Genomic DNA, 26,242 nt, shown 5'->3' on the forward strand with positions numbered 1-26,242 from the left:
GTCCTTTAAATATTTCTTCCAAGAGCTATTGTTAAATGAGCGAAATAGTTCCCTATTCCAAATGCACAGTAACTTGCTGGTCTGACACGGAGTGTAATACCGGCGCAGCTTGACTTCCACCATTCAACTCCTCACCAATAACTGAAGGACAAACACCTGTGTTCAGTTAGTTCAGAGTTATAATCTTTTCGCTGTAAGAAAAATCCTAATATAAACAATAGCACGTGACTGAAGTGAAGCTTCATTGGCCGCTGTTTGGCGCCATAGATTCTCAGTACGTGTTCCCGCCTACTGTTGTACATTCTGTTTCATGTGAAACATTTCCCGTTACTCGTCAAGTAAGCCTAACCTCACTATTATCCATTCGTTTGCTTAGGAAACATTTACTTTATAATTACTGTAATTAAAACTCACTTAACTTATTATATACATTTAAGACTATTTGTTTTTCTCCGCTTTTGAGAGGGTTTCCACTCTTACGATTAATAACCACACACACCGAGGATGCAGAAGCCATACTTCAGTACCACGTGCTTACGTGAACAACTACGAGCTCTAGTGACGCCAGCTTGTTACAAGAACAGACTACCTCAGCATTACTGTTTGTATTCATCCGCGTTCATAGTAAATAACAAAATATAAAAGTAGCTTTTCTTTTACATAGCGTTTTACATATGAATGAAGTTATATGTTTCATTGTATTTAACAACTAGAATTAAATTTTTTATTTTCATATAATAAGAGATGATAGTTTCCAAATACGGACTATATTTTCCTGCGCCGTGTGAGTGTTTCGATTGTGAGCCAATCACGGCTATGACAGCCACATGCCTGTGTTTACATTAGGATTTTTCTTACAGCGAAAACAGTATAGTAAAAGTGGTAGATTTCGCAAATCGAGAGAGGAAATGAGATAGGAGATGCTCAATGTGATTTCCGTTAAGAGAGAAAAATAAAAGCATTCGATATTCTCAAGAGTGGCAGTTTTCATCAAAATAAGAAAACAAAATATAACAAACATGGATTCTAAAATTAAATTTTGAGAATTTGAAATTTGTTATTACACGAACAGCATATACTGTATTCTAATGTGATTTATTTGCTTATTTTTTATTGGCTATACATTTTATATCGGTAATGCAGTACACGAAAGGGTAAGGCGGTGTGCAGTCATTTAGTTTCTACAGTGAATACTGTATTTGTCTTTGGTTGCCTGTAGCGGATAGAGGCAAAGATCTTTTAGTGTGTATGATGTTCAAAGGTCACAATAGTGGTGTCACGAAATCAGCACGGCAATTTATGATTTTGAAGTTCCGGGATTGCCGCATGCTCCTCTATAAAGACTGCATGTAACTGTACGACCACAGTCTAGTATATACAGTCGCGAAGCTTAATACGTAGTAAATATGTAAACATTAGATAGTTGCTCACCACTAGGATCGCTAATATCGCCTCATTACAGGCAATGCAAAATAGTACCGTCACAGTCTATTGTTTCTAGCATCCTCAAAACTCAAGCTTCGTGACTGTATATAGTAGACTGTGGTACGACTAACAGCGTTCAGACAGCGGTGTAGAAGTGTTACAGCAGCGGTCGTCAGCACAGAGCACCCTGGGGCTAGCGTCTCTTTCCCGCGGAGACACAATGCACCGTGGTGCACTCGTAGCTGCTAGCAGGTATGCTCTCTACCTGTTCCTGCTGTACGACGGGGCACACGGGACGGCTCCGCTTACCCTTTCCACATTTCAGCGAGTACTGACGACCACTGTGTTACAGTAAGCAAGGAATTGTAGTTAGAAGAAAAATCAAAATCACACAAATGAGAAACTTTATGTTGTAAGTGCCTGAAATATGTCATGCACAATAATTATCAGCAGCAGTAAATGAATTGTAATGGACTTATATAACTTCTTCAAAATACAAAGCAATAAGGCACAAATATTATTTGAAAATTGAAATATTTGTGAAATATAAATATGATTTATGGATATTTCTTTATAAATTAACAGTAGGCCTACTTCACTTCTTCTAAGGGAAAACAGTATGTAATGCACTCGAATTATATTGTGTCACGAAGCATTGAAAGAAAGAAAGAAAGAAAGAAAGAAAGAAAGAAAGAAAGAAAGAAAGAAAGAAAGAAAGAAAGGAGAAAGAAAGAAAGAATTATAGATACGTAAATACATATACTGTAGAAACTGAAAAACAAAAAGGTAGTTTTTTCTAAGCTTTTATTTCATTGCTGATTTGTTGCAATTGTAATGTGTACTTATTTCGAAACTTTTTTTTATTACAAGAGTTCATTTTTCGCACTTGAAGGACCTGCTGCAGACGTTTTACTTTTTTTACATATAAATTCTCTATATCGGGTAATATTACGTTAGCAATTGCAATCCTTAGAACTGAATAAAAATGATCACTCATCACCCGACTCCTTGGCCTAGACTTATTAAGTTTCATGAAAGAAAAAGTACTGTTTACATCTCTAAGTACTGCCTAACACCGATATTATTTCTGAGACAATTTTTGTTTTATTATTTAAAAAAAAATAATAAAAATTGAAGTAATTGAGGATACTGTGATGATGATTTCAATGCTCTTTACTTTTTGGCATGAGGTCGAGCGATGTACTGTACTCGTATTAAATTTGTACTCCCTTATGACGTCTAGCATACTGTACTCCAACCAGTAGAAAGTCTCAGGGGATTGAGACGCAGCGGGGTAATACTGTGAATGAATGTTGATGTCATAAGTTGTCATAAGGTCACACACGTGGGTACACGCATCTCCATTGGCTCTCAAAGCACAAACGATAACATTGATACACACGTACTTATACTACCCTAGTTACAAAATTAGATCACTGTTAATCTCCTGGTCTTTTAATCTCTCCATACCGGAAATAACATATGCAGAAGAGCGCATGGTTTTTTTTTAAACTGACGTTATAACGGTAATATTATCTACTTTCTCCAATACATGACGCAATAGTTAGCACATTCCTTTCACGGTTAATCTCCTGGTTGGAGAACAGTAAAGGTAAGCGTTCACTACATCGTATCGCACTCCTCGTACGAATCGCACGCAACGGATATTTTAAGTGCAGTGCGTTCACTGTAACAGCTCTACCTCATCGCCTCATCGGATTCCCCTATCAGCTGTTTAAAAGATGACGTCGTATGATATTGACATTGCTGAAAACAGATTAGTTGAGGTTAGGTCTATTAATTATGACTGTTAGCGAACGAGAATTTGTAATTGCTTCATGCGTCTTAATTGAAGAGGAAGAAACGAAAGAGATATTGGTTACATAATATACATGTAAGAAACGACTTGGTTACTGCAATGGGAACGCCTCAAATTATATAATTCTTCGCAATTTTCTACAAGCGAAATAAGTTTCCCGTCTGCCATTTTGGCGCGACACTGAACATGGTATAACATAATAGTAACAGTTGACCAATTAAAATTGATTTATTAAAGAAGGCCATGATCGTACGCATCGGAAAAGTTGTTCATCCGAGAAACGTTGACGGATTTGCCGAGAGCCGATGCGTGCGATACGATGTAGTGAACGCGGTTACATAACAATTACAGCAAAGATAGTCTTTTCCGATCCGTGTGATTCGTCCGATGAGGGCGATACGATTTAGTGAACATTTACCTTAAGACTGCAGGTAGGAGAAGGATATCAGGGGAGGTAAGGTTTGAACGCGTGCTGTTGCTGGAACGAAATTGAAGAACAGCACATGTAATAGAACGGAATGACATCGCTGGATTAAAGTAACGTCTTTTCAACACCTTTCATCTGAAACTAATCAGGAGTTTTCAGAGTGAGTCCGTAGGACATAGGACAGAAGAATACTTCACAATGAATGGAAATCACATTGAGTATCTCCTATGATTGTGATGAAAGAGTACTTATACCTCGGAAGACATGTTCTTGATTTGAAGAATACTACAATCTCTCACAATATTTAATATTTTTAACACTGTACAAATGCTGCTAGAAGTCGTAAGACCTAATTCTCACTCTGATGTTGTTGATGATAAAATTTTGAAAGTTCCACCTACGAAGGATTACGCTAATATTACATTGCATTAGATAAACAATGTTTCAAATTAAACAATTCAAGCCTGACTGATGGAAGACCGCCATTCCGGCGGTAATTGAATCTCAAAGGATTTTTTCCTTACGTCCTCGATCGCAACGAGAGGGATCGAACGCCGGCTTCCCTGCGCGTGAATCACTAAGCTCGTTGACCTGAATACAACACGACTGTTCATGCCTGCATGCCTTAATTTCTAGAGGTCAATCTATCTAGCTGCAAACTCGCCGCATCACTAACACTACCGTAAACACCGTTCATTAGATTCAATTTCATACGGACGTACGAACTTGAAAAAAAGAGAACTTCCTCATATCTCCTTTAGCATATGTAACTATAATTTTACATCTTCGGAGCGAAGCCCAGCAAATAACATTGAAAACATGTGAGGTAGAAATAAATTAAGAACACGGATAAATTCAAATAAAAATGTTGCGTCCTTAAGTAGTTCGATGAATTTCATTCCTTCAAGGCAATTTTTTTTATTTTTTTTTTATCTCATACTAGAAAAATGGTCATAACTATTTCCTCAGCAAAAATCTAAAATTAATTTTTGAATAACAGTTGTACTATAAGTGAGAATTTACTAGTGATGTCCACCGCTGTGGAGTAACGGTTAGCACGTCTGACCGTGAAACAAGTGATTGGGACAAGTTATCTGGTTGAGTTCCGAGGTTTTCCCTCAACTAAATGAAGCAGAATTGCTGGGTAACTTTCGGTGTTTGACCTCGTACCCATTTCACCATCATAATTACACTTCCCCTCTTTCATCATCTCCGTTTCTTTCCTAGGCTGCGGACCGCCACCGAACTTGGACCCCGTGGATGTGGTCATTCGTTGTTGGTGGTAGTGCTATACGCCGTGGGCTCTCCAATGAGTTCATGTTAACTCGTGGGAGGGCTCAGGAATAATGGTGAGGCCTACGCGGAATTGTAAAGGGATCATGCAGACTGTAGGGGAGTTCGGGGGTGGAGCGAATGGGTATCTGTATGGTGGGGGACCTCAGGGCATGCACATCATTCCATCCCGGGAAGTACAAAGGGCCCACCCGAGCGGCCTGTGATCGAGGACAGTCCCAGTCCGTAGCCTCGTTCCTTCTTGAAATTCAAATATCCGCACACCACATATACTACAATGGTGATCTCGAAGAAAAGGCTCAACCAATAATTGAATACTCCCAGAACAAGGATATAAGTACATAGGGAAACCAAGAGACATATAGGCTACCCTTATTCCAGTGTGGTATTCAATTATTTCTAACAAAATTGATTTAGAATAACCATGATACAGTAGTGTCAGAGTTGTAAGCTCCGAAACCGGTTGTGGTGCTAGAGACGTCCAGTCGGAGCGTGAACTTGCTTATGTCTGAGGAAGCACCGGAGCACGCAACGAGTTATAGTGGAGAGCTCCGCTCCGTTTAGGCTGTGTCTGACAACGCTGCCATAATACAAAGGAATAAAAAAAATTGGAAACCAGAAGTCATGATAATATAAATAACAATATGAATGACATAAATAACACGAAAGAAAATACAGGGACATCATTTTATTTTTACTTCAATTTTTATTGTACCTGAGTTTGTGAATGTACTTCACTCCCACCCCTTCTACTAATGAAGTTCAACCGTCCTCCACACAGATCCAAGACTGCCTATACAGTCATAGTAGCCTTACGGTCATTGTAAACAGTACGTTCCAGAAATATGTTCGCGTTTTCCAGTGACGAAAGAGCTTTCAATATTGAATCATTTTCGCACAGGTACTGTCGTCCATTTGCCTACGTCGTATCCCGGTTTCCCCCACCAGCTTTTATTCGCCAGCTCTCTTAGCTCCTTTCTCAGAACGTTAATTTCTGTTAGGAATTGGACGCCTACGTAATATTATACAACTGTTTAAAATAACTTAAATAAAAGGGCCTTGTTAAGTAATTAACTGTCACGTGATTTCCTCCCTTTCTACGACCCTACGACATAACCACTTGGACGGTCAGTAGATAGTATATCTGAGTAATTTTATCTTTTCGGATCGGACAGAAGTGAAGATTTAATTTACAGTACCTAAGGTACCCTTTTATAGAGTAGGTACGGAATTATTTCAACATGAGTTACTAGTACGAAGAACGAAACTAGTAATTGTAATTAGGTACAATAGTCTATAGTGCGATAATATGCACATTAGAATTGAATCCTGTATCGAAATGAATAGCCACCATTTTCAAAAATATGTTTAAATATCCACATTATGATCATTTTTCAATTTAACTTCATTCTCTATATTGTACCCTAATGTGCTGTAGACAGTATAGTATACACTGCATAATGAATACGTCCACAAGGACAGCTCAGTTCGTGAGTAAAAACACGCATTGTTAATACTGTACCGTATTTTGATTAAACAAAAACCTAATGAAAATGATCAAACACAAAAGCGTAATATTTCCTAGTTTACGTAAATGGATGAACTACTTTTCTTCCCTCCTATACCTAGTAAAGTGATTTGTTTATATATTACGCCAGTATCATCGAACTCAGTCGTGGAACGGGGTAGCAAACGGCTTTGATCCAGAGGTATGGGCAAGTTAATATTAAAAATGTTAGTAAAAATAAAATGATGGCCCTGTATTTTGGCACGAAACTCAAAAATGAAAATTAAGGTATAGTTTGAATTTAATATCCTGGAATTTTCATGATACAGATTATCAAGGAGGGTAACAAGATCACCCCACAGAATAAAGTGAATTACTTCTTAAAGTAGATGAATTATTTATGTTACACTGATTTCAAAATATTAGTAGACAAATAACAGACAAATACAAAGAATTTAAAAAAATAAATATGGACAAAAATGGGAACAATATTAAAAAAATCATCAGTGAGATAATCCTATAACCACCTTGTCAGCAGGAGGGTTAACAAAATGCTCATTTTTCTGTTTTTAAAATGAGATCATGGCTTCTTCAACGAAACAGAAGTTTGTAAATGTGTATGATGCCTTCTATTATGAATGTGGCTGCTTCACACTTCTTCACCAAAGGTGTATTATAATAACGCTTGTGATGCGTGCCTATAAAACCTATTTTGAAGTTCTATTTAGCGACCAAAACAAGAAATGGACTCTGCAGGTGTGTTCTGCTGAATTCAAATTCGTGTCTTTGTACGTGACGAAGAGTTTGCCAGGAAGATGAATAACAACGAGAATGCAATATGGCTGTCTTTCGTGGCAGTTATAAAAAAAGATTCTTGGTATCGAACATTATGGCGGACAATTATGTGGTTGTGGTTGAAAGAATGTAGCTGGCTTTCAGCGATCGTGGGCGCAACATGAGTGTAAAGATTCATTTCCTGAACAGTCATCTTCACCAATTCACGGAGAACAATGGGGCTGTTAGTGGTGTACAGGGGCAGTGCTTCCATCAAGACCTGAAGACGATGGAAGAGCGTTTCAAGGACTATAGAACAAGAATATGATTGTAGACCACTGCTGCAACATCAAACGAGATTGCTCTGAGCAAGTCCACAAGCGCAAATTCTTGCCTAAAAATACCCATCCATATATTTTTTTGCATTACCTGCCGTCTATATGTGGACATACATGCTATTTTCAAGGAAAAGGCTTGAAATTTATAGTCATATTTTACTGTAGTTAACATATGTTAACTTCGATTACTGTGATATTCTGCTTACTGACCTAAGCGTTACTTCGGCGCAGAGACTACAACGTGTTCATAATATGTGCGTCCGTTTCGTCTGCAATATTCGCCGGGCTGATCACGTAACACCATCCCTCGAAATGTTGTCCTGGCTCGGTCTAGAAAATCGTAGAAAAATCCACTGTCTTTCCCTTCTCTTTAACATATTGCATTTCTCCACTCCTGTCTATCTTGCGTCTCGTTTTCAAAATTTATCCACCCATCATAACCTAGACACACGATCACAACACTCCTCAATATTATCCATTCCCTCCCACCGAACATCCTCATATTCATCTTCTTTCACTGTGGCTGTTCCTCGGCTTTGGAATTCCCTACCGAGTAATGTCAGGGACTGTCAGACATCAAACCAATTTAAGAATAGGTTAACGAAATATTTTTCTAACAATTCTCGTTAACAATAATAGCTGTTTCAGGTTTCTCAATGTTTAATGGTTTTATATATATATATATATATATATATATATATATATATATATATACACACACACATACATCACAGATAAATATCTAAATTATCTCATTATTATTATTATTATTACTATTATTATTATTATTATTATTATTATAACTATTTCTTATCAATGTTTATTATTGTCACACTAACATTACTTATCCAACTTTAATTATTTACTTTCATGTTATTTTATGGTCTAGATATTAATGTAATAACTATGTAAGAAAGTGTATTCAATTAGAATTAGAGTCTGGCTGGGCGGAAGAGAAGGTCTACTGGTCTTAGCTCTGCCAGATTAAATAAATAAATAATAAGGTATCCCCGTAACATGCCATGAAGGCACTTGGGGGGCATGGAGGTAGAGCCCCATGCTTTCCATGACCTCGGCACTAGAATGAGGTGGTGTGGTCGGCACCACGCTCTGACCGCCTTTCACCCCCGGGAAAGACCCGGTACTCAATTTTATAGGAGGCTGAGTGAACCTCGGGGAAATAAATAAATAATAATAATAATAATTATTATTATTATTATTATTATGTTTAATACACCAGATAAGTTATTTTATTTTGCCACAGTTTAAAATTACAATGCATATTGTGATGTATCTACAAGTTTTAATGAATACATGGATAATATCTTCGCGAAAATGGTAACCAAGTTGACATCCAACTTTCATTTTGTTCCTCAGTGAACTACATAATTAGAAAAAGAATTATATAGGGAGCCTTTATACTGGCAATTCTTAATAAGATAATCTTTATATTAGACTATTATAATACTGTATTTGTGATTATTTATGTCGAAAAGAAAATATTTAATATAAATGTCAACATACAAGTCGAACATGGAGTCAGGCCACAAAAGGAAAACCACTGGAGAGGGATTAGATCCGGTGCTGTGGATTGAACTTCGGTGTAGCTCAATGGTTAGAGCGCTTGGTACGTAAATCCAAGAACCCGGGTTCGATCCCCGGCGCCGGAGCAAATTTTTCTCCTCTAATATCAATTAAGTCATGTTTAATTCCACCTTGTATATACGATTGATTAATTGATACCGATATTTTAAAACAGAAGTCGTACGTGAGTGAAACATGACGTATCCAACTACGCACTTAAATAATGCCGAAATAATGTACGGGCCAATAAAATTCCATTTCATGTCTGTAGAATGATGTACGATCAAATCATCATATGAATGAAGTACTAGGAAGCCACAAAAAGTGTACCTAAATGTTACGATTGAGTAACTTCAAGTAGGATTCTTGTTTGCCATTAAAATTCGTCATACACGAGAACTTGCCTGAGATTTATTGCATACTTCGTAGTTCACGATGAGTGCGCGAGAGAGAATAGTTACTTCTGCCAAGTGTTCCCACCCATTAAACTCCAGTAAACCAGAAATAGATCACCATTTCCGATATCCTGTTTAAATGTCAAAGCCAGCAAACAACATTATTATTTTTAGTAATAACGCAAGTAAAATAGCTAACATTTTTAGATCGCTTCTCAAATCAGATACAGTACTGTGTTTAAACCTTTACAGGTATGCGTAATCCAACAGAGGACTATGGATATCATGGAATTCTGAAATTTATTGAACAGTAAGTAAAGAGTAAAGAAAAACAGCGTCACGAACATTACACATTTTACGCCTGTAGCAAAAAATCAGTTCGTCTGTGTTTACAAGTCCTATTGAGCTATTTTCTTCTTTTTTAATCCTTGTTTAAAGTCCATTCTGGGTCTTACAAGCCAATGTTCGTAGAGAGGAATGTCTTTTTGGATCACACACGAAACATACGCACTCAGATTGGACGGCCTCGATCAACCCGCTCAGTGATTTGTTATTCATAAGATATATAAATTAAATCATATAATACAAACCGAAAAAAAAAATATATATATATATATATTTTTTTTGGGCGTTTCACAAAACGAAAACAATACGGCACATATTATTTACACAATGCAAATTTTAAATAAATACATATATTTATTAAGCTCACACAAATTTATTTACATAGCTGTGCGTATATTATAATTATTCTTGTGTTCTTCTATTTATGAAAATCGACATTGAGGAGGTAAATTTTAACATACAATCGACCAGTGGTACTCACTAGAAACTACAGGGGAGCCAAAAGTGAGAAAAAGTAATTTACCGAGAACCACAATGCATTTCACAGTATTGGAACTTAAAAATGAGCGAATTTGTAAGTATTTGGCTTATTATTATTATTATTATTATTATTATTATTATTATTATTATTATTATTATTGGTGCTGCTTCATTACTTCTGAGTAAGGTTCTGGTTGATATGTACATATATTATCATGCAGTACTGTACTGTTCTCCAACCAGGATATCAACCGCGAAAGGAATGTGCTTACTATTGCGTCATCTATTGGAGCAAAGTAGATATTTAATATTATCGTTATAACGCCTGTTTAAAAACCATTCGCTCTCCTGCATATGTTATTTCCTGTATGGAGGGATTAAAAGACCAGGAGATTAACAGTGATCTAATTTTGTAACTAGGGTAGTATAAATATGTCTATCAATGTTATTGTTTGTGCTGTGGGAGCTAGCCAATAGAGATACGAGTATCCACGTGTGTGATCTTATGACATCTTATGACATCAACATTCATTCACAGCATTACCCCGCTTCGTCTCATTCTGCAGAGACCTTCTCGTGGTTGGAGCACAGTATAGCAATGTAAAGTTAATACTAGGCCATGGATGAAAAACTGTGCCACAATTGAGGCATACATCAGAAGCCGGAATAAGTAACTCATCCCTTCCCTTCAATCCTCGCGTCATTGTAGGGTAGGGGAAGAAGAGAGACGTATTCAGTGTTCTTGCCAAACGTCACAGAACGTCATTGAAGGCTCTGGCCTTGTGGACGGGGTAACGAACTCTTTCCCCCATGTTTCCACCCCTCTCTTCCCCAGTTCTGCATCATTTAGTTAGGAAATTTATGTCTCGACATCATGTTACATAATATTTCTTTGGAGGTATTATATTTAGTCACCTGTCCAAAGACAGGTCTGAACCTCACAAGTGATACCAACATGGCACCACTTATGAGGCAATTAGGCCAGGAGATAATGGGGTAGGGTCGCCAGTTCCTTTTTCCCTCCAGTGCATACCTCGCAGATTAGCTACACATTACACTAATCAGACTTCAGATTTTGGAGGTATACTAGGCAATAATTATTAATATTTTTTCACATTATAAAACAACCAATTTGAAATATTAATATATTATGACACTGCCCATTCATCAATAAACACCGGCGTAGCTCAGTCGGCTAAGGTGCTTGCCTGCCGATCCGGAGTTGCGTTCGGGCCCGGGTTCGATTCCCGCTTGGGCTGATTACCTGGTTGGTTTTTTCCGAGGTTTTCCTCAACCATAAGGCAAATGTCAGGTAATCTATGGCGAATCCTCGGCCTCATATCGCCAAATATCATCTCACTATCACCAATCCCAACGACGCTAAATAAGCTCGTAGTTGATACAGCGTCGTTAAATAACCAAGTGATAATAATTCATCAATAAATGCACAGTGGGCTATATCCTGACACCTTTTGAAAATTTGTGTGGGCCTATATTGATGAATTTTTCAAAATAAAACTAAAATAATTCAAATCTCTCTCGTTTTTACACACATATACAAACATCCGGGACTGTACTTATTCGTGAAAGTTTCAACCTTCTAATTTTTTGTGACATTCTCTAGAAATAATTCTTCCAATATCACTCTTGCTGGAAACTATCCTCCTCATAATGAACTACACTGTATGTGAGAATTTGTGAAACGTGGTCTTCGCCTAGTTTTGTTGAGATTCATTTGTAAAAATACTTTTCGCACCTATAAATGCTCCCAAATATTGACATTACTTCTTCTGTAAACTTGCGAGCGAGATGGAATTTAAACAAATAAATAATAACCACAGTAAAACTTTTAAAACTGTTAACACAGCGCGCAACACTGTAACTTCTAGTTAGATTTTCTAACATTTTAGTAAAATTTTGGACCATTTATAATTTCAAATGTTTTCTCAACCATTTTAATCCTATCATCTTCCGCAACGTTCTTGTATTCATGGAAATCACATACATCGTAATGTCGCTGTACATTAAATTTCTTTCTGATAATGTGTTTTTTTTACACATTATACATTGTGCCTCTCCATTATGATTGCGGCTTGAAAGCTTGAATAACCAATCTTCATTCTAGGATTGAGCAACAGCTACTGCTGATTCTAGAACTAGTAGTGTGATTTGAATGCCAATTAATAGTCTTCATAATTATAGTGATATGTCTAACGCAATTTTATCGTATAATGAAAAAAATGAATCAGCTTTCCGTAAATAAACTTACAAATATAAAAAAAGAGATAATTAATTCTTCCCATCACTCCAACAAAATAAATTTTTCTTTCTTTCTTTCTTTCTTTCTTTCTTTCTTTCTTTCTTTCTTTCCCTTAGTTTAACCTCTCCCTTTTAGGTTCATTTATACGACCCACGCCACACGGGCCTTACAGGGACGCGACCTGTGGGGAGAGGAATTAATCTATGGATCACATACATACATTTTTGACCACACAAGGACATGGACGGCCTCCCCGGATGAGGGATCAGCTCAATGCCAGGGCCACCTCCGATACAACACAAACATTTAAGACATTACACATCATTCACTCGCACATATGAAAGGATTAAGGGAAGGATCGCCGTCCATGGCCGGACTTTCAAGAGGTACAATCTCGGCATTTGCCTGGAAATAACTGAGGAAACCATGAAAAACCTCAGTTAGGATTGGCGGCCCCTGGGATCGAACCCCGGACCTCCCGAATGCAAGCCCAGCCCTCTACCACGTCGCTAGCCCGCTCGGTCCAAAATAAATTATACATTTTAAAATAAAATAATTAAACAAGCATATTGTAATACAAAGATATACAAAACTCTATAGCAGTGGTCGTCAGCACTCGCTGAAATGTGCAAAGGGTACGCGGTGCTGCTCCGTGTGCACCGTCGTGTAACAGGGAGAGATAGAGAGCATACCCGCTAACAGCTCTGGAGTGCACCCTAGTGCACTGCGTTTTCCGCGGGTAAGAGAGACTAGCCCCAGCGTGCTCTGTGCTGACGACCCCTGCTCTATAGGATCTCATTAACACGTGACATCGTGTTGTTTTCAATAGGCACCGTAAAGCATGCAATCGTATATTTCGTATTATTACTCGACCAAGGCCAGTGGAGTTCTGCAGCCCGGAGCGCCACTTCTACTGCTCCTGCGTTCGTATAGCGTCATCGCGATAAATCACATTACGCCCGCGGCTCCACTCGCCTCGGTTGAGTAATACTAGTGTACTTATTCACCTCTTGCAGCGAAAGAGGAGAAGCGTACAGACGCTCGCTAGCACGACTTTTTATACTGCGGGCGAAATACACAACGCGGACTGATGCTGACATGACTGGTCTAAACGAAAATCAAACCCCGGACCGCCTGCGTGACAAGCTGATGGTCTAGACCACGCAGGCACCTCATAGGTTTTCTCCCCATGTTATAAAATTCTACAAGCCAGATGATTTATTTACTGGCGAGAATGACAAGAATGTCATAACAAAGTAGGGCGTCATCCTATTGCTCCCGGTACAGACGAAAAAGGTGGCACCGGGGAAAGCCCTGTTGACTCTACCCACTGTACGCTCACACAAGATACATGTATCCAGGGCCAGCAGCAGGTTGAAACCCACATAATCACATTTGAAACCTGTGTACGTGATTCCAATTGAGGAGCTGCGATAAACTACATGTTAGAGTTGTACATATTATATGTATGTATGTATTTATTCACACTGCAATGGGTATATACCCGGTGGCAGTGGTAACTAATTACACTCAATAATGACAATAATAAACTTATTAATTAAAAATACAATTAATGATAATACTAATAATTAATACTAATAATAATAATAATAATAATAATAATAATAATAATAATAACAACAACAGGGAATATACTAAATTAAATTAAACGATCACTGAAAATAACATTTGAAATATTCTAATTTGTATCTTAAAACTAAGATCGAACTAAAACCCACGAGTATATGTTCATATCTGCACAAGTACCTTTCAACATTACACTCATTTCGCTGTCAACTCACTCACTGCACTGGAACTACGACACATTTCACTGATTCTATCCTGATTTCACTAACACTTCAAAAACATTTCACTGTTCAAATACTTTGCACTGCCACTATAACCTATACAGCTTCACTGACAGGAACACGTTTCACTTACACATCACACTTCACTGACACGACATACTTCTTCACTGATACAACACACTTCACTGACACAACATAATTCTTCACTGATACAACACTTCAATAACAACATATCATTTACACCCTTTAAGTACTGTGTATAATTACCGTCTATTAGTAAGGTCCTTAAGCCCATTTTTAAATACATTTTTGGTTGTTGGTAAAGCCTTTAGTAAGTCTGCAAGTAAAGCATTCCAGTCCCTGATAGTACGATTGAGAAAAGAAAACTTCCCAGTGTCCGTCCTCTGCCTTCTTTCCCTCAATTTATATGAGTGGTCGTTCCTTGAAGAGTAATTTGGCGGCTGCAACCTATTTTTTATTTCTTTCCAGGCAGGCTCACCTCTGTATGTTTTGAACAGTGCGCATAATCGAATTCGCGTTCTCCTGTCCGTGAGTGTGTCCCATTTTAATGGTGAATTTTTCCGACAACACTTAAGAGCCCGTTTTTGAATCTTTTCCAGTGTCTTAATATGTTCTAATCTGTAAGGATCCCAACATGCAGCACCATATTCCATTACTGGACGTACTAGTGATTTATATGCAATCTCTTTGGATTTATCAGAACCTTTTCTTAGTACCCTCATCACAAAGTGTAACGCTCTCCATGCTTTTCCCGCTGTGTCTGTAACGTGTTCCCCCCAGCCGAGATCGCTGCTAAATGTTATTCCGAGGTATTTACATTTGTTAACTTCCGGAATGGTTTCACCCCCTAACGTATACGATGCGACTATTTTATTTCTTTTCCTTGTAAAGCTGATGGCTTTGCTCTTTAGAGAATTTATTTTCATTTTGTTGGCTATTGCCCAATCATTTATTCTATTGCCCAATCATTTATTTATGAAACCATTATAGTTATGCAAAACAAAAGAAAGTGCCAATTTTATTTGCTCATTATTTGACAACCCTAAGCAGAAGATCCCTTCAGTATACTGACATTGGATCAGCTATGCACTACACACAACTGCCATACATTCGAACAGCCTTCTTTTGCAGATCCACAAGAATATTGTTTTACATCCCATTCGGTTGACCTTCCCTTTCCCCACACCAACGGTAGACTCTAGTGGGGTTCACGTAAGATTAGTTAAAAAGCTAGCGGTCGTCTTTTAAATTTTGTAAACTATTGCCAGATATCGCCAAAGCGGGTAAATCAGTGATTTCAAAGCGCCTGGACTGAGTACTCTCAAGAACCTGCACTTTTCCTTAAGAGCGATGTTTGTACTTTATCTTATTGAAAAGTGAAACTTGTTGGATTTGTATTGCTTGCAGTATGAGCACGTAATACAGAAGCTTTGACATCCCCGAGGTTAATAATAATATTATGTACGGAATTAATATTAATAATAATAATAATAATAATAATAATAATAATAATAATAATAATAATAACTGATCTAATATTACACGTTTTACAGTAATATAAAATTCATTAGTTTGACCAAACAGTCTATGATTCATCAGACCTAGCCTAACAGTTTATTTTGTTTGATACATAAAAGCATTAATACGAACTCAAAAAAACAGAATACCAATTTAAAATGTATACTGATTATTATTGTTATAGCATTACTTATTAATAGTATTAATAAAATTATTAATTATGTTCAAATTTAAATAATCGCTAATGACTTTCGTTCTATCAATGTTGGCAGCTTATCAAAGGAAAATGATGTTTTCAAAGTTATAAAATAACTATGAGGTGTAGTATTTACCAGGTTTTTTGGTGATATTTTTTTGTTTTCAAATTTTTCATCAAAAATGAATCAAATATCGAACTTACTGTATGGTTAAAAATGTGACAATAATTTCGTGATTTGTTCCACCTTCTAATGTCATACATCCACACAAACCTTAATTGACAATAATCTTATACACAGCATTGCATTTGCAAGATTGATGGCGAAAGAAAACTATAATAATAATAATAATAATAATAATAATAATAATAATAATTATTATTATTATTATTATTACCTTCACGCATCAGGCTTACTGTTACGTAACTCAATTTTATACAAAAACCCGATCATCACTGGTCCTGTACGCTATTAACGAGGGTAATACAATTCCCAAGTAATTTGTCTTCCTATTTTTTCACAGCTAACATCCTCAAAATTAATACACGGTACTGTATTTCTTTAAATTAAAAAATTCCCTTTTTCCTTTTTTTATGGAAAAATGAAAATTTTTCACATTAACAGCCAACTTCGCAAAAATTCCCGAAAAAAATTAGTCAAAAATGAGTCACATTCAGGATAAAACCTGCGTAATATATAAAGTATTTACTTCTTGATGCATCTCTCTCACATTTCGCGTTTACCGCTAGTAACGAAATGAAACAGCTCTGCGTTATGCATGAAGTTTTGCTTCAGAAGGAAAAAAACTGAAGATAATTCATTATTCATCAGCACCGCAATCAAATTGCAACTTGTAACACCTATTCCAATTACAAAAAAAAAGTTCTCCCGATTTTAGACCGTCTCAGTTTTGTATTCAGTTCTAGTTTTGACGTGTAGCGTAATATTTGGCGGCCGACCTCCATACATTCCTCTGACAGACCCGCAACATCGTTTTATTTTCTTTCGCCGAATTTATCTAATTCTTCCGGGTGCACAATGGCCTTAAGGTCGATTCAGTCTCGAAAATAAATGACTACCAGCAGTATTTCCTTGGGGATAAAGACGGCAATTAATATTTTGCCAGAATTTCCAATCGTCATTTGAGAAATATAAGGTTCCATTTCAATCTTTTCTTATCTATGAATCCAAAAAATTACAGTGCGATTGATTGACTATCATAGGAACTACGACGTGATAATGTGTAACGGTAAGGAAAATAGCGTCGTCTGCTAACCGCAACTATGGCGACTATAGTGACAGTGATATTGTGTACTTTAAATATGCCCTTTTTGTTTCAGTTGAAATAGACTAGTACATTATGCAACAAGCCTATAATGGTAGTAATTAAGACGCGAGTATGTTTATGAAACGAGAGCAAGCGAGTTTCATAATTTTCATACGAGCGTCTTAATTACCATTATAGGCAAGTTTCATACGACTTTTTATGCTCGACCATATTTCTAACTTGAAATTATTCATAAGTATTCATGTTATGGTCATCTAAGTGAAGAACGGAACTGACCTTCTAAATTGTGAGATGTGCGCAGACGCGAAAGTATTGATTTTTTCCGAGGAACGAATGTCATTGACCTTGATATAATCTAGAGACTAACATGAACATTAATCTTGGTATAACCTGGAAATTGATTTAGAATTGAAAAACGAGATGACAAATTGAATTTATTTGAATATTATTTACAATTAACGCTAATTATTATAGTAACAGAACATAACCTTCTGCGACAGTATTGGATTTCCAGTCTCCGTGACATTTTGCTAGTTGTCTTTCGATTGCATATCCGAGAATAATCGATACTTGCGCTTTTATAATGCTACAATGGTGATTTCTTTGGCTGAACAACTGAACTATAATGAATAAGGTGTACTTTAATGAGGTGCATTAAGGGGCTACTACCAGGTGTATAATTACTACATTTCGGCATGGTCGAGCATAAATAACATTTTCCATGTATAACGTACTTGATAGCAGACAATCGCCAAGAGTTTCAATTCTTGAAACTTAGATAAGGTGTTTATTACATACTGCAACTTGGTAAGTGTGAAAATGCAAATTAACGAAAATTAATTGATGGCAACATCACCAGGTAAAATAAATTATTTATTATTAGTATCGAAGCCCTACATTGCACGCGGCCTCAAAGCTACGCCTGGAACATCTCATCCACCACATTCCCCCAAAATCGATATCCATAAAATTAATATCCTATACTATACAGTTTGAAGAATGACACACATGCATTACAGATACAAACAATACATACAGCTTTATGGAACACCTGCACTTCACCGTTCTCCCTCACCGGAAACAACATTATTTCCTAGCATAATTAGCAGAAAAAACATACGCTCAATATACACATATAAAAACGAACACTAAAAATGCTTTGGAGCTTTTTTCGATATATTCAGTCAATATAAAGAACAGAGTTAACAGTCGAATTTTGTTACAAATCAACAGTAATGTTTTACAATTAAGTTTAGCACGGTTACAAACAAAATTTGATTTAATTACGATTTTAATAAGCCATGTAAAGATGTAAATGATGATCAACAATCCCAAACTGAGATACATGTTCAACACACAGGCATGCAGGTCGATGGCATAGCTCAGTCTAACTTATTCATCGCAGACTTCGCTCATTGATGCATTCGGGGGAAAATGCTGAGTAGAGAACAAACCGTTCCTGGACGCAGCTTCATTGTGTTAGATTCATCATCGGAAATGGAGCAAAACAGCTATTCAAAAGCGGCCATTGTCTCAGGCAAATTGTCATTTTAGTTACGAGTACACTTATTTTTCCCCCTTATTCAGATAACAAATGTTGGCAGTCGTGTGGTGCAGTGATGATGGGCTCAACCATTTTCGTACTGTTTCTCTATACCCAGTGACCTGTGTTCGATTCCAAATGAAGAGCGTCGCGTAAATAGACTATTCAGATGACGATTCTCGTTTTGTTTGAAATGTATCTCACTGTTAAAGTTGAAAATACAACACCAATTGTTCACACTCGCTTCTCTTAAGGACAAACTTGATCTATTGCAGAGATTAATTTCTTTGTAGCAACTTCCAATCATATCCCGGAATTTCGAATCACCAGTTAAATATTTAATCATTTTATATAATCATATCTATACTAATAATAAATCTGTAGCAGAAATTTTTCTGTAAATTTTCGATTTTCCAAAACTAATTGTTCCTAACATATATAATTAACCACCCTGAAACCGAAAATCGCTTTTTTGAAATTTTTGTTTGTATGTCTGTCTGTCTGTCTGGATGTTTGTTACCTTTTCAGGCGATAAAATGGCCGAACCGATTTATATGAAAATTGCAATACAAATTAAGTTCGTTGTAACTTAGATTTTAGGCTATATGGCATTCAAAATACTTTATTTGAAAGGGGGGTTATAAGGGGGTCTGAATTAAATAAATCGAAATATCTCGCTTATTATTGATTTTTGTAAAAAATGTTACATAATAAAAGTTTCTTTAAAATGATTTCCGATAAGTTTTACTCTGCAAAACTTTGATAGGACTGATATTTAATGAGATAAATGAGTTTTAAAATTAAAATAACGCCATCTAAGGTGGTGCAATGAAATAAGAAAAAATGACTTCGTCTATAAGGGGCCTTGGACAACAACAATCGAAAGATATTAAACATAGCCTACAGAGAATATTTGTGTTTGTATGAAGTAATATCGGATGCTAAATTAACCGATTTGTATAATTAATTATTATTTCACCATTGGAAAGTGTAGTTTCTCTAGATGGACATAATGCTATAATGTTATTACAGTTAACTTCTGAGTGAATCGAGGGCAGATAAGAAACTTCTTATGCACAGAAAACTTAATAGGCTATTTTGTACATTCATTAAACTATGGTTGCATGTAATAACAAATAAGAAACATGTTAAAGGAATTGTCATTGCACCAAATGAGTGCTCTCTGGACCAAAATGATCGCATTTTAATTCTTTAAATACAATTTAATTTAAGTAACATATTAAAGGATTTATCTTTCTATCAAACACGAATGTTCCCTGGATCAAACGTCCTATTTTAATTATGTAATTACTTTATATTTATTTCTAACAGGTGCAGCGGAGCGCACGGGTACGGCTAGTGTAGTATAAAGATGAAGTATTGTGTTACTACAAAAATTTGATTTATAGTTTATCATGCAAAGAGTCGGAATTTCGAATCTCCAATTGAATATTTAATCTTTTTTTTTTCTCAAGTTCACCTATACACACTTTAACATCTGTGGTCATATCGCGTATTTAGTATATTTTGGGTACAACAGTAGGCCGTTTCTACAATTGTTGAGTGCTTATTTCAACTGTCGTGTGTTGTAGATAGCCTGTGATCATGTAACGGATTTTAGATTTTGATCTGTGTTTATATATTGGTGATTGAGTTGGTGAGAATCATGATATGTATATTTCCAATCCGGCATTTGCCTTTATGACTGACGGAAGCCATGACAAACGCCAGTCAGACTGGGCAGCCACGGGATTTGAACCCGGGACCTCCCGAATGCGAGTCTCAAACGTTACACCCCGAGCTAGGTCGCTCGATTTAATCATCATTATACGTCGTATAAAGAGAAAGTATTATGTTGCTACGAAAATTAGATTTACGGATTGTCGTGCAAAGAGACGTCTTCAGTACGTCTCACTGCCTAAAAATTGTTTTCCGCATGCACTAATAAATTATAAAACTTTAAATCGTTACGCAAAGAGCGCAAAGGATTTTGTTTACAGTAAAACCTCCCCCAAGAGGACACTCGAAAAGAATTATTTTTGTCGGTAAAGCGCAGGTATCCGTTCTGTAGATGAAAATATTTGAAATTACGGTGTAATTAAAACAACAGCCTTCGACATATGAATGCGTCCAAAGGTATCCATGACAACATCCCTTCCCCTCTATGGCCAATAAATTTCTACAACTCTATCTTCATTTCGCCTATTCTCTTTTTATCCGTTTAACAATCCCCTTTCTGAGTCTTACAATCCTGTGCCCGGAAGGGGGGATAATTTTGTGGATCACACACCATACGCGGACAGTGAAGGCACTTCCCTGTGAGGAATCAGCTTCACACAGGGGCCACTTGAAGACAACACGAACACCTATAGACAACGGACAGAACTTTCGGGGTAAATGAAAAGTAAATTCAAATTCGGATTCGTCTTTGGGAGTGGGGAAAACCCGAAAAAAAAAACTCACTCACATTGACCCATGTGCGCCCTGCATATGTCATTTGTGTTCTAATTCGACAAGTTGGCCTGGGTAGCATTCGTGATCCTGACGCTGACAACTAAGGTCATCCTGCTTGAACTGGTGGGATGAGGTCCTATCCCCAAATCAAAAATAAGAAAACTTAGAGTTCGGATCATCACTCTTTTAGAAATTCATGTCCGCACTGGAAATCATCATCCCCAACCACCTGAAATTTAGCCTCAGCCTCATTTTAAAATACAGTAGAACTTGGTTATAGCGACCTCATTTTGTGCGACACCTCGCCTGTAACGCCAAATATTCTGTGGTCCCAACTAATTCCCCATAAGACATATGCTTTCCTACCTTGCTTAATACGACAAACGCATATGCGTCTACCTCGCATATAACGTCATTTTCAACCTCAGTTTGGAATAAGATTTTCTAAGAAGCAAAGTATTTTAAGAAATATTTTGTTGAAATTGATCCTGACAAATTCTTTACAGTCTCCTTCTGTCATAGACCTCTGGAATGCAGGCGGATTCCCCACCCCATTGTAACCTGCCCGAATTCATGCGGTATTAGATCAGTTTCGACAGGAAGTTTTCACTAAGTGCACGCATTTTAAGGCACTATGGCCACTAAAAGAAGTGAGTGACGCTTTAGAAGTCATCAGAATTATGAAAATGTTCTATAAAGCTAGGGAAGGGAGCAGTGAAATTGCAACTGAAATTATGAACATAGAACGTAATTTAGCCCTAGAAAGTGTGTATTGGGCAAGCAGAAGACAACAGAGTAAAATGACTGATTACTTCACTTCTAAGTAAAGTAGTTTGGTGAGTACTAAACAAACTGTTTTAATACAGTATACTGTATTTATAATTCTAGGCCTACGTGTATTTTATTTTTGTTCATTGTAGGCTTAAAAGTCAATACATAAATCTAAAATAAGTCTAATAAAGCTTGTTATTTTTCATTTTCCACCTCACTAGATTGATAATGTGAATTTCAGTTACTACGACACTCGTTTATAACAACATAATGTTTAAGGTCCCTTGGATGTCGTTATAACCAAGTTCTACTGTATTGTAGATCAGTGGTAGTTAGCATTCGCTGAAATGGGTAGAGTGCAAGGAGTGCAACAAAATATGCTCCGTCGTGCAGAAGGGATAGGGAGACAGTATACCCGCCACGGGTACACGCTGGTGCTGTAAGAGACTTGAGGGTAACAGACGCTAGCCCGAGAGTGCAGTATGCTGACGACCGCTGTTGTAGATGGTAGACGAAATGAGGGGAATTTGGAGTGTGTCGTTGGCGTAACCGAGAGATACACTAAATAGTCTACGTTTTTATCCGCCAAAAATTCCGTAACGACCAGGGCGGGAATGAACCCGGGTCGCCTGATAGACCAGCGTGCTACCGCTGAGACACAGAAGAGGTGTCGGATTAGCTTACGAATGAAAGCAGCTAAAAGAGAGGGCCAATAAACGGTTGATATGATCAAAACATAAGAATTATACTACCTGAACTGAAAAAAAAAAGAACTGAATAAACTTAGACGAATTAAGGCTTTTTGTTCCAAACAGTATCCACTGTCATTTTAACGTAAATATAAGAAGTGTTCTTTCGTGTGTTTGATAAAGATATAATTGGTGAGTTCACGCAACATGTGTACTAGTGGATAGAACACACAGATGAGAAGAATTTTCAGCTTTCCTAATGAAACATTTTGCTGGACTCATTTTACACGAAAATGTGTGGCTTTACCCTTCTCAGAAGGTCACTTCCGCAACCACTCTTGCATGTGCCCTCAATCATCAGTTCCAGTTGGATAACAGCGGAAGGACAGAGGAAATTATTCCTTTCTTTTTTTTAAACATGTGATACTTTTGTTACCAGATGTACGAAAAAAAAATTATTCCCCCAAACACTCTGTGTTAAAACGAATAGAAAAGTGAGGAAAGAACAATGAAGTTTAGATGTGTATTACAAAACACACTGTGAATCATAGTGTAAATTCCGGATCAGATTACTGTATACCCTAGGGGTGAAATCTAGTCATTTTCCCCCTATTACTACATATGCTAGTGGATTATAGTGATTTTATAGCTCTCAGGTTGAATTTTCTTTCACCAACTCCTCTTCTTGAGACATCTTTAAAATCTTTAGTTCTCTTCCACCAGGTATACAAATGAAAGTTGGTGAGGTTAAATTGCACCTTTTGACATGGAAAATGGTCGTTCTGATGAAGCGTGAATTTGTGTGTCGTTCGGGTTGGCGCGCGATGCTCACGGGGAAGTATTTAGCATCGAGTTTCGAGGATGAAGTCAAGTCGTAGCAGCGACGTATGTATGTCACGAAACGACATACTCCCTACGAAGCCTTTATGACTTAGTGCAGGGCCGGGCATGAGAGCGGCTCCATTTAGTCGGCCAGAGCTGCTCTCGCTCCGCAAGGCAAGCCAGAGCAGAACGCTCACGCAGTGGCGGACTCGCATTACAGCTACCTTCCCTGCATTAATATAACAAGAGCCACGGTTGTTCTAATCATTCAGTCTGTCAGTACATAATAGTTTATAAGGATATTACATCAATCCATTGTACAGTACAGACTTTATAACACTCTTATTAATTTAATGGAATAAACATCACTCTATGCACACACACAAATCATTAGGCTTATTTACATAACCCATACGCACTACTGCAACCTCCTCACCGCGGTTCTACGAGACAGGCGTATGGCTTCCACTTCCCCTACTTGCTGTGGACGGAGTTCATGTGCCAATGTAATTAAACATCGCTTGCTGAATTCATCTCCGTTGAATGTTTTCAATTCCCTTGCAATTTCGTGGCAAATTTTATAGCTAATTCTCATAGCCGATTAACTAAGTGCATTATCATCCTCCTTTTAATACATAATATAATATAATATAATATAATATAATATAATATAATATAACATAATATAACATAATATAATATAATATAATATAATACAATATCATAGAACATAATAGAATACGATACGATATATGATACATCATAAACTGTAATATACTATACTGTGATATAACATAATACTTGTATAATTTAAAATCATATATTACTAAATGTATAACTTATAATGCAATATCAATATCAAATAGATACTCTGATATAATGCACCTGAGAAACATTTTCTTTAAGCTGTATTAATTTATGGCGTTCATTACCAACATATTTGTCATATTCAGAAGCATGTTGTAAAGAGAAATGCCGTTGGATATTGAACTTCTTAATCAGTGAGGTTATATTCAAACAAAAATACTGCATTACTAATGTCATTTCGGAATATTCTGTGATATAGTACTTATCATCATCATGTTCATCAGCCGCTTTAATGTATGAGCAGAAGCTCCGTCTTCAAAGTTCGCCATCATTTGCAGAGTCACCACTGCAATGACACTGAATGACGTACAGTATGCATGCGTCACAGCGCTCGGAAGAACAGCTCTTTAAAGCACACAGCGCTCATTTCTCAGAATCACGTAATGTGCCCAGCCTTGACATAGTGGTACAGCTCTTTCCTCTCGTTACAGAGACCAGACTTCGAATCTCTCTGAGTTCCCTAATGTCTGACAGGCGAAATAAATACTGCCGGCAGAGATAGAGAGGTGAATAATTGCTAAACAACCAATGGCAAAGATCACTGTTCAGGTTTATCTCGACGTTGGGCGGTTGTAGAACAACTTCAAGATAAACGTGGGACGTGACCTCTGCCATTGGTTCTTTAGCAATTATCCGTCTCCCTACCTCTACCGCCAACGTTTACGTCTCCTGTCAGACATTATGAAACGCAGTATAGGTACAACGTAAGAGTGTAAACACAGCGCACACGATTATTCCTGAGCTATTCCGAGGTGGGAGTTAAGGCTAGTTCACAATAAAACGGAAACGGAAGCGACGAGAACGAGAACGGAAATATTGTTAAAATAAATGTATTTAAATATGGCCATTCACAATTAACTATTGTGAATGCTCACATTTAAATACATATATTTTAACATTATTTCCGTTCTCGTTGTCGTTTGCGTTCCCGCTTTATTGTGAACCAACCTTTAGTCTCTGAATAGCGACCAATTTGCGTGTCAAAGTCTGTACACGTACATGAATATTCATCGCAGTTATTATTTTAAAAGACAACAGCTTAGTGATTTACTCAGAGCTCGGATTTCTTTGATTCCTTGTGAAGTTTCAAAATATTAGAGAAGGTGGAAATATGGGCTACCATTTTGTTTTCCTCATAATAATGGAAAATGGCGTGGCATATTACCTGAAAATCTTTATTGACATACAAAGTAATTATTCGTATACATTTTTTCCAGTCTTAACGGTCAATAGTTACAATAGAAATTTACATATAATTATTTTTTGAAAGGAAGACTAACTGGTCCTCTACAGGTAGTGGGGTTTAAATATGGTCTACCATAAAAATTTGAAAATAAAATTGAAAAAAGAAAACAAAGAAACATAAGTAGGAAACCTGTGTCACATCAATGGCAATGTTCTGTAACAAATAACGCAAATCACGATAGTGAAAATACGGGACGTGTTAATGTGCTGGTAATATGGACTACCTATCCCGTATCTGACACATAGCTGTAGCCCATATTAGCAGCATCGACTCATGAAGATTTCTAAGATTATGTATGGCAATTGTTGTTCTAAATAAATATTACTCTTATGCCATGTGATAGAGCTATTCTTAATCAGTGCAACACATCA

The 26,242-nt window shown here is 36.9% G+C and overlaps 1 protein-coding gene and 1 non-coding gene across 4 annotated transcripts in view; one reads left to right on the forward strand and one right to left on the reverse strand.

The window, feature by feature from the left end:
* The window catches only part of Rap1 (RAS oncogene family member Rap1), a 211,478-nt gene that overhangs the window by 87,646 nt on the left and 97,590 nt on the right, over positions 1-26,242 (reverse strand). The window lies entirely within an intron of this gene.
* On the forward strand, positions 9,181-9,253 carry TRNAT-CGU (transfer RNA threonine (anticodon CGU)). The gene has a single exon. It is a non-coding gene; the product is annotated as a tRNA-Thr (tRNA).

This window comes from Periplaneta americana, chromosome 10, assembly GCF_040183065.1.
Source record: "Periplaneta americana isolate PAMFEO1 chromosome 10, P.americana_PAMFEO1_priV1, whole genome shotgun sequence".
Taxonomy (NCBI): Eukaryota; Metazoa; Arthropoda; class Insecta; order Blattodea; family Blattidae; genus Periplaneta; species Periplaneta americana.